Source organism: Balaenoptera ricei, chromosome 20, assembly GCF_028023285.1.
Source record: "Balaenoptera ricei isolate mBalRic1 chromosome 20, mBalRic1.hap2, whole genome shotgun sequence".
In the NCBI taxonomy this organism is placed as follows: Eukaryota; Metazoa; Chordata; class Mammalia; order Artiodactyla; family Balaenopteridae; genus Balaenoptera; species Balaenoptera ricei.
This window is the reverse complement of record NC_082658.1, coordinates 2,437,430-2,448,492: the sequence shown is the minus strand read 5'-3', so window position 1 is coordinate 2,448,492 and position 11,063 is coordinate 2,437,430. Positions and strand designations below refer to the sequence as shown.

The 11,063-nt window shown below is 40.4% G+C and overlaps 1 pseudogene; it reads left to right on the top strand.

The window, feature by feature from the left end:
* The first annotated feature begins 5,591 nt into the window (after positions 1–5,591).
* Positions 5,592–6,356, top strand: LOC132355781 (spindle and kinetochore-associated protein 1-like; annotated as a pseudogene).
* Positions 6,357–11,063: the final 4,707 nt, after the last annotated feature.

Sequence of the window (11,063 nt, the reverse complement as noted above, 5' to 3'; positions counted from 1 at the left end):
GTACTACTGTGGTTTTTGCTTCACCTTTTTACTGTTGCCTGACACTTGGTTACATGCACATTTATCCCTTATAAACAAAGCGGTGATGAGCCTCTCCTATGTCTTCTTTGTTATAGTCTTAGGGTAAGTAGCTCGGATATCAACTATTGGCTCGCTGCTCTATGAAGTTTTGCTAACTTTGTTCTCTGACCCATAGAAAAATTCAGTGTCCATCCTAAGCTTCTCAATCCCCCCAGGAACTTTTCATCTCAGGCTCGTTCTTGGCTCTGACTTTGCTCATCAGCTGAACTCTGTTATCTGCTCTGTGGTCAGTTCCTTTACCTCCACCTTGGCATTGATTTAAAGGTAAGACTTGGCCCCTTAACCTTGATTCTTACAAATGACTCTTTCCACAGGTATCAGGGAGAGGGTTTGTTTCATAGTTGTGATGGATTATCACCGTCAGTCAAAAAGAGGAGCTCAGTGAAAAGTAACACCTTCCACTTGTCTTTTTTAATACTTTATTATTTATTTATTTGTTTGTTTGTTTTTGGCTGTGTTGGGTCTTTGCTGCTGTGCGTGGGCTTTCTCTGGTTGTGGCGAGCAGGGGCTACTCGTCGTTGAGGTGCTGGCTTTTCATTGCGGTGGCTTCTCTTGTTGCAGAGCACGGGCTCTAGGCACACAGGCTTCAGTAGTTGTGGCACATGGGCTCAGTCGTTGTGGCTCACGGGCTCAGTAGTTGTGGCTCGCGGGCTCTAGAGCGCAGGCTCAGTAGTTGCGGCGCACGGGCTTAGTTGCTCCGCGGCATGTGGGATCTTCCCGGACCAGGGCTCAAACCCGTGTCCCCTGCATTGGCAGGCGGATTCTTAACCACTCCTCTACCAGGGAAGTCCCAACACCTTCCATGTTAAAAACGCAAGTCCTCCTAATTTGTAAGAATGCTTAAAATGTGCATAAAAATTTGACTTATATTTCAAACCACATATTATTTCATATACATTGTATGTTTTCTCATGGATAGAATATGTCCTTGAAGATACAAAGAGCGAAGACATTGTCCTTAGTAGCCCTTGAAATACGGGACAAAGTCATATACCGAGAACATCAATGAACAGAAATGAAAATAAAACGTTTAGCATTTACAATTAACTCCACATTAACACAGATTAATGTGGATGGGGGCAGAGGTGGGTGGGAGGACACCAGGGGGAGGATTTGCTTCATACTTGTGATGGATTCTTGTAAGTGGTTAAAATGAGGAGCTCAGTGAAAAGTAACACCTTCCACTCTCCGCAAATGTTCTCATTCCATTTCAAACAGGAAATGGCCAAGAAAGGTGCAGCAGGTTTCGTGATTTCTTCTGATGGCAGCTATTTGCCAGTGAACACCGTCGGCTGCCGGATAAAAGCACTTCCTTTAACAGATTCCTTTAGCTGCTTTGAGTGGGGCACCCTGGACTTTAACTTTGTAAATTTCCCACTGCTGTAGATGAAAAGCACGTAACTCTGCTCGGCTTCTTTCCTTACACCCTTAAAATTGTCGCTTTGCAGCTTTTGCCCATGGCCACAAAGAAGTCATGGTATGACTACCAAGAAGACACAGTTTTGGAATAGGTAGAACATTCTCAGTGCTTTCAGCCATTATGTCTTAACTAATGACAAAATCTCCACATTCTTGGTGATTTCATATTTCACAAATCTCTATTCCTGGTAGTATTTTCTGGGCTCCCAGGGTGTCTCCGGTTGCAAGGAATAGACTCACACATGTTAACTCAGGGAAGGAGGGGCTTGTTGTAATCCCAGGCGTATCTAAGAATAAGAACAGGACTGAAAGAGCCAGCTTGAAGGTCCTTGTAGATTCAAGATGCACCAGGAATGTCCATGACCCGGACTTTGTGAAACCTCACTGGTGGCCTCAGCCCAGGCTGTGCTTTGTGACAGGCTTACTTCTTCTCCCAGTTCACTGGCTACGGCATGCATTGCTCAGTACGTCTTTTCTCAGCCTCCTCCTCCGGCTTACTTAAAGTTTTTGTTTACTTCGAGTATTAACTTACCCCATGGCCTCCTTTGTCCCTCCCACCTCCTTGCCTCTCTCCGGGCATCTTTAATCTTCCTCTGCATTTCCCAGTTCAAATCCCAGAGAGCCAAAGTTTGTGACTGCCTTTGCCTCTATTTGAACTGAGATTTTTACAACGAACAACATAGAGGCTAAACGCGCTGTGGTCTTGGGCCCATGATACAAATGACGGTCAGCCTTCCATTAAGAACAACCCTGGCCTCATCCGTCAGGAGGGCAGGTCCCCATGAAGCAGCTGTGCAGCTGGGAAGCACCATGCTTGTCATATTCAATAAAACCCATGTGGAGTTTAAATCCTACATAGAATTTTAGCCTTTCTCACAGACCTTCCTCCCATTGCAAATGCATGAAATTCCGGGTAAGATAAGACAAAGCCACTTTAATACCATGAGAGCAAAAAGCTTCAGCTTGCGTTGCGGTGGCCCAGTATTGTGTTGTACCTGGATATCAACCACTAAGCGTGAGGCTGGGATTTGTGTGCCCACGTGAGGAGCCGTGGTTTAGCGTTGAGGACTTAGAACAATGAGTGCTGCATGAAACCAGCTTCTACGAAAGGCTGCCCAGGCTGGGACAGGGGATATGAGAGGCAGTGCCTACCGCCTGGAGAAGCTGTTCCAGACACCGGCTGTAAAAAAGAAAAGTCTGAGCTATGCTTAAGCAGCAGGGCAAGGATTTATACTATCCATGTGGTCCAGGAATCCCAACTGAAAAAGTCAGCCTATATCATCAGAAAGACAAGAGGTAACAAGTTTTGGCTAGGATGTGGAGAGAAGGGAACACTTGTGCACTGCTGGTGGGAGTGTAAATTGGTGCAGCCACTGTGGAAAACAGTATGGAGGTTGCTTAAAAAGTTAAAAACAGAATAATCATATGATCCGGCAACCCTACTAGGGGATATATATCCAAAGAAACTGAAAACAGGATATTGAAGAGATATCTGCCCTTCCACGTTCACTGCAGCATTATTCACAATAGCCAAGATGTGGAAACCACCTAAGCGTCCTTTGGCAAGTGAATGGATAAAGAAGGTCATGCACACACACACACACACATGCACACATACTCACTTACACAGGAATATTTTTCAACCACGAAAAAGCAGGAAATCCTGCCATTTGTGACAACATAGATGGACCTTGAGGGCATTATCCTAAGTGAAATAAGTCAGAGAGAGACAGACAAAAACTGCATGATCTCACTTAAATGTAGAGTCGAAAAAAGCTGAACTCATAGAAACAGAGTAGAGTGGTGGTTTCCAGGGGGTGGGAGAAATGTGGAGATATTGGCCAAGAGGTATACACTTCAAGTTATAGGATGAATAGTTCTGGGGATGTAATATACAGCACAATGATCATAGTTAACAGTACTGTATTATATACTTGAAAGTTGCTAGGAGAGTAGATCCTAAATCTTCTCACCACAGAGAAGAAATGGTTACGTGACGTGGTGGAGGTGTCAGCTAACACACAGTAATCATTTTGCCATATAGGAGTGTATCAGATCAACACTTTGTATACCTTAAAACTTACAATGAAGCTGGGAAAAAAGTCAGCCTGAACGCGATCCGTGGAGCACCTAGGAGGAACAGGAGCTCAGGCAAACAACAAGATCTTTGCAAAATGTGGTTTGTTCCCGACGTGGCAGGAGAACCAACTGATGCAGAAGCCACCCTGAAAGGAGTGAGAAGCAGCAGTGAGAATGCGGGGCTGGAAGCAGAGCCCGAAGGCAGTTCCTGATGCCCGAATGCCTGCAACATGCGGGTGTTTGAAGCACAGCAGTGCAGGATGCAGATGGGACGAATACAGAAGCCAGTGCCTCGGAAGACCTAGCGGGATGGCTCTGGATGGGATTAAAAATACTCACGGTGACAAATAAAACCAATGGGCATTTATTGCCCAGAAATTCTCAATGTCTCAATCTATTCGATTTTTAAAAATTGTTGTAAATATACATATAACATGATTTTCTTGAAATAAACTACACACAGGTGTTGTCTGAATAGGGACACTTCTATGAAATATCTAGAATAGGCAAATTCATGGAAGTGGAAAGAACAATAGAGGCTATAATGGGCTGGGGGAGGGGAGAATGGGGAGTTATTGCTTAATAGTCAACAGATTTCCTGTTTTGGATAATGAAAAAGTTTTGGAACCCGACAGCGATGATGGTTGCACAATATTGGGAATGTAATTAATGTCACTGAATTGTACACTTAAAAATAGTTACAATGGCAAATTTAATCCTTTTGAGTTTTAAAAATATAATTTAAAATAATTCTGACATAATGCATGATTGCTGTAAAACATCATACAAAGTAAACCGGTCTAAAGTATGAAAATTCTCTTGCTTAGCTAATACATTTTTCTATCCTGTACACGCAGGATAATAGCATATCTACTGTTTCGTAACTGTCTTATTTAACAGCATACTGTGAACATCACACCTTACCAGCTGATTATATATCTATGTCATTTTTTGTGATGCTTGTGTATTATTTCAGTGTTTGGATGTACCCAAAATTTTTTAGTTGAAAATTGATTGAAAGATAATGTAGGTTCTTTCTAAACATCCCTTCTGTAAACAATGCTGCAACTAAGAATGTTGTACGTAGGTCTTTGGCAATCATCTACCTACTCACTTGGAGTACACTCCTGGAATGCCCGGGTCAGAGGTTGTGTACGTGCCTAGGCTTTCAACACTGGAATCTCCGAGGAGTTTCCCGGTACACTGCAACCAGGTTCCTGACTCCACGTGAAAGTCAGCTCCTCTAAAGCAGGAATCTCCCAAGAAAGGAAGGAGTTAGAGACTGTTGGACATCAGTACCAGTCAAGTGCCCATTTCCAGAGTACCCTTACTCTATTTACTAAAATGAAAAAAGCAAAAAAACCCAAAAAAGATGGCAGAAATATACATCTATAATGGGACTACAAAAGGTCCCAGACTCTCATTATAACCCCCAGATAATTTTGTTAGCAACCCAAACATCGTTTACTGAACTAAAAGGAAGATACCAGGAGTCAACACACACACACTTCTCCAATGGATGAGCAAGGTGATCAATAAAAAGTGAAGCAGAATTTGAAAGCCCCTATTCTGTTCCCCCTCCTCGGTGGGGGGAGTCCTGGAAGCACGATCAAGCTAAAGGAAAGTCTCATCTAGCACTGAAGAGATGGCAGAGGTTAGTCTGAGGAAGAAAATGCTCGTTCTACCAGGGACCACCGTATTGTTGTATTCTTCCCTCCTCAGAGCCAGCTTGGGGATCACATGGAGTGAAAAAAAAATACTAGGAAGGACTTTGGATACTCAGCTAAAGCCATCCCCAGGCTGTGGTTGCAATTTAAGTGAAGTGCAATTTAATTCTATTTTGAGGAATCTTGCATCTACTCATTTTACAGAGAGAAAGGGAGGGGAAGGCAAAGAGAGGGGTTAGCTTACCAACCTCCGAAAAAAGGAAGAAAGGAAAAACAAAAAGGAAAAATGTTTTTAAAAAAAATAACATTGGCCTTTGCTACTAGACTTTATGAGAGGCGTAAAGGATGACCTCAGATCTGAAACAATTATGCTCCCATATTAATGATAAGATTGGCAATATTTTTAAAAAAAACTATCATTAAGAAACTGTAGCCAAGAACCTACCTTAAAGACTATATGAAATAATATGGAGATGAGATCATTGTAGCAAATGAACTTCTAAATAAATTAGAATTGGAAATTCAGTATGAAAAACTAACAGTTCACTCAAGGACCACTATGAATCTCTTGCAGAAGATTATAAAGATGTGGAACATCTCAAAGAAAAGAGTCCTCCCTGTTTGCCTCAAGTAAGAGTAACCTAAAGCTTTATTAGGGACATGATCTTGACACAGAAGAACCAAAATGGAAGAATCTACACTCACAAAGAAGTTCCCCAAAGAACAAAGGAGTACTGTGAATACCATGTTAAAGAATGCCATTGATATCTTCTGCAGTGGTATTCCTTCATATATGAAATCTCGCTTATCCTGTTATCAAATTAATGCTGTTAGTAAAGAAATCAACAAGGCAGTAGTTAGTAAATATAAGAGCCTACATCAACCAACAAAGTCTATGAGTTCTGTGGCCAGAAATCTCTATCACAGATTTACTGATAAAGAAAGGATACCAAAGGTCATTATTTTATAGTGGAAGCTGACATACAGGACTTCACCGCTTTGAAAATTGACAAGAGGTTTCATCTGATAGTGAACATTTTATGACACTGAAAGAGGCTATCAGAGATCTGAGGGGGGTAGGGGGGACTTACCTATTATGTTATAACCTAAAGCCCTTGTGAGCTTTTGAACTGATCAGCAATAGAGTTTAGAGGCTGTTCCTATAATTTCCTTTTTTATACAATTTTTAAGATTTTTTTCCTGTTTCTTATAAAAATAAAATACTTTCTGATGAAGCAGATATATTTTAAAATTTACTTCATTTCACCATATATTTAACCACCTACCCTATGAGCCTCTGTGCTAGGCACATGATGCAGCTAGAAATGTTCATGTGTAGTTTTTGTGCTTAGTGGGCAATGCCGCAGACTTCAGTAAGATGAGTACGGCGGTAGTACTGGAAGAAAAAGATCAAAAAGTTAAGGTCAGGGCTTCCCTGGTGGCACAGTGGTTGAGGGTCTGCCTGCTAATGCAGGGGACACGGGTTCGAGCCCTGGTCTGGGAGGATCCCACATGCCGCGGAGCAACTGGGCCCGTGAGCCACAACTGCTGAGCCTGCGCGTCTGGGGCCTGTGCTCCGCAACAAGAGAGGCCGCGGTAGTGAGAGGCCCGCGCACCGCGATGAAGAGTGGCCCCCACTTGCCGCAGCTAGAGGAAGCCCTCGCACAGAAACGAAGACCCAACACAGCCATAAATAAATAAATAAATAAATAAATAATAATTTAAAACGTGCTAATAATTAAAAAAAAAAGTTATGTTAAAAAAAAAAAAAAAAAAGTTAAGGTCAAGGATACCCAGGCACTTTGGAATTAAAGGTCATTAGTGTCTAACTTCCATCAATGACATTTCAGTCCGCAGGCCAGCCCTAGAAGTTGGATCTGGAAGCAGCTTATCCATCTGATTATTCTGCTTTTCCATACGTCATTAGGGAAGAACTTACCTGAAATGCATTCAGTATAAACCAGACTGTAAACTTCAACCTATAAAGAATTGTAATGGAAGTACTAGGTTTCTCTTCTGTGCCTCGGGAGACTGGTCTGTCTGCGGTCTATCTGTGCTACATCATTGGCTTGGCAGGGCTTATCCCTGTAGCAGAGAAAAAAAGTATCTCACCAGATAACACCACCACGGTGATGACCACGTAGTACATTACGAACGCTGCAAAAAAAAGAGAAAGAAAAAAGAAAAGTAACATTGACCTAATCAGTTGCCAAGAGTGTCCACAACAACTGACCATCGTGCTGGGCAATCTAGACCTCTGTGATATGGGCCATTAATGGAAAAAATTATTGCCCAGGTGAGGAGAATTCAACTATAGAAAGATTGAACCTTAGTAGAATAATCAGCAAGGTGCTCTAAAAAAGTAACACAGTTAACTCCAGAAACAGGGAAATTCTTAAAAAGTACTACTATTTAGAATTCGGTATGAGTCACATTTGGAAGTGCTTGCCAAGCTCACAACAATTTCCCCTTTTCTGGGGACAGCTTTATCTCTTTTTGGCAGACTCACGGGGTGGGCCTCTAACAGCTGCACCTACATCATGTGCCTCCAAACTAAGGATAACAACAGATTGGAGCCAGAGCAGTGCCAAACCCAATCGAGCTCGTTCGCGCTCTGTCCCAGAGGTCTGAGTGAGCACTGACGTGCTGGCAGCTGGGGCAGCTCTATAGAGACATCTACAAACCCCTGGTGCTGACATTTTGTCCTAGGGCAATGCTGGTATAATCCTGATATCTAAGCCTGGTCATTCTGGACACAGATGGATGTCTGTATATGTTCTTCATAAAGCAGATAAGCAAAATATAGAAGCTTGTAAGAGAAAAACATGCAAAAGGAGAAGAAATAGACGGCTAAAATTCCTGCTGCAGCTAAAATTCCGGGAAACTTGTGGCTAGCTCTGATATGCTGCTAAACTGCTAAGTTCTAGTTTACTTGGAAGTTTCATTATTTAGAAGGTGAATCATGACCACATATTTTGTTTCACCTCATTAAAGCTTGCATATAACCTTGGACAGCTAAGCCACCCAAAGTTCACCATCTTTCCAGACACAGTGATAACGTACTCTAACATGGACTTGAAAGCGTAATCTACGAGCCAGTGGACCAAATCAAGTTGGCAAGAAAGAAGAGGTATCTACCATCTCCACTTAGGGGTCCTCAGCCAGGAGCCCCTCCATCATGTGTACGTTCAATGCTTGACCCTCTCACCCTTCATCGTAATTGCCTGGGAAGACCCCAACTTTCATTATACCTGTATTAGGGAGATCAACACTGGTAGAAGACACACATGAACAAAATGAATGGAAAGTCTCACTTTACATGAATGAACACTGGCTTCAAGTGGAGCCATGGTTTTCTGTCTGCCAACTCCACTATGTCCCCCTAATGTATTCACTCTTTCACTGGATTGGATAACTAATTAAATGACAGTCAAGTATATTGCTTCTCACACTTGAACACCTCATTCTTTTCTTTCACTCTCAGGAGAAGACATTGCTTTCCACTTGACTGTGAAATTGAAGGAATTAAAAGAGAATGTCTTCATAAGCTTTCACAACCTCAGCAACCAGCCAGGTTTCATTGGACCCATTTCATTGGACTCTGACTTTCTTCCCATTAATGTGAATTTCATTCCCGTTAGTGTGAATGAATAACATTCTTCTCTATAAGGCCAAAATCCACACCTGTGCTCCTGATTCTACCACCATCCCCCCACCCCATTCAAGAATATTCTCTGTCAAACGCCTGCTCTCCCACAAGAGCTCACAAGGGCTGCTTTTTAGGTGAAATTGGAGATTTCTACTGACAAATAGATGAAGACAGTAATCCAGATAACTTTGAGCTCCTTACAACAAACTCTGAGGAAAACAGTGGCATAATACACATGTGAAAACCCTAATATTATCCATTCCCATGCCAAGTCCATCTGTGTTCTCAACTAGCAATTAAAGCTCTACAAGATCATAGAAATCTCTAAGATTCCATCAGCAGAGACAGAAGAAATGTGTAGGATGACGGGAAGTTCTGCTTCCTCTTCCACAAAATTGTTTACAGTAAATGAATACCTAGTTTTGGCAACTTATCTGTCAAAGCCTCTGACACTCAGCTTTTTCTGTCTGAGTTTAATTTACTTTTAAAAAACTATGATTTTATTTTAAACTACAGTATCTCCTTTAGTATTCTTTCAGCCTGCTGCACAGGATAAATGAGCTATAAAGATATCTTTATTTCATGCACATTTAGCTGGGTATAGAATTTGAGGTTAATGGTTCATTTTCTCTCAGCTCTTTGAGGGTATTAGTCCATTGTTTTATGACATCTTTTGGCTGTTGATCCTGGGTTGATAATCTGTCTTTTTATATTTTATTATTTTTTAATATTTCCCCTTCTCGTTCTTTCTATCCCATGTTTTGAAAGCTTACTGCAACACAGTTGTTGGATTTTTGTTTGTTTTTAACTCTGCACAGGATACATTGATTTTCTAATCTGAGGACTCATGTCTTCAATTCCTCAAAAATCTCATACATTTTATCTTTGAACAATTCCTCTTATTTATTCCCTTTATTTTCCTTATTATAAAATGCCTATTAGATGTGCTGGACACCCTCATTCTGTCTTTCATGTCTTTTAATCTCTCTTCAATATTTTTCCATCTCGTCCTGTCTTTGCACTAAATTTCATATGATTTCTTCAGAGGTATTTCTGGTTTATTAATTTTCTGTTTAGATGTTTCTAATCTGCTATAAAACTTATCCATAAGTTTTTCATCTTAACTGTTATTAATCACTGTGTCTTTAAATTATAATGGGTTATTTTCCTATTAGTCTTCCTTTTTATTGTCTCCTATTTTAACTAACCTATATTACTTCTTTGACCTTTTAGTTATATATTTTATAATCTCTATCATAATTTTTATTATCTTCAGTACTTGAGATTGCTAATAGTCCCTTTTTTTTTTTTTTTTTTTTTTTTGGTCTGCTGATTCTCTTTCATGGTGGACTTTTGATGGTGAGTTTAGCTTCCAGGAGGAATATTTACTTTTACCTCTCTTGCTTTGTGCCCTGAATTCTGGACATATTTCTATAGAATTATTCGTGTCTTCTCTGTGGGGCTCCAGGATAATAGGAGGAGGAGGAAGAGAAAGAATATCAGCAACAACAAGTAACATTTTTGAGATTTTATGATTTTCCAGGCATTCTTCTTTTTTTTAAATTTGTTTTACTTTTTAGATTCTACATACAAGTGATAACATACAGTATTTGTCTTTCTCTGTTTGACTTATTTCACAAAGCATAATATCCTTCAGGTCCATCCATGTTGTTGCAGATGGCAAAATTTCGTTCATTTTTATGGCTGAGTAATATTCCATTGAATATATATACCACATCTTCTATAACCATTTATCTGTTGATGGACACTTCGATTGCTTCTATGTCTTGGCTATTGTAAATAATGCTGCTACAAACACTGGGGTGCATGTATCTTTTTGAATTAGTGTTTTTGTTTTCTTCAGACGTATACCCAGGAGTTGAATTGTTGGATCAGGCCTTGTTCTATAAACTTTACTTATACTAATGAGTTTAATCCCCCCAAAACTATATATATGTATGTAATATGAATTATATGTAATATTAACTATATATATTATTAACTATATTACTAACTATATACATTATTAACTATATATATAATTAACTATATAATTAACTGTATATATACACACACACGTACATACTGTACACACACACACACACACGCACGCACACACACACAGTGTTATCTCCATTTTTATGGATGAGAAAACCTGAGGGGGCATT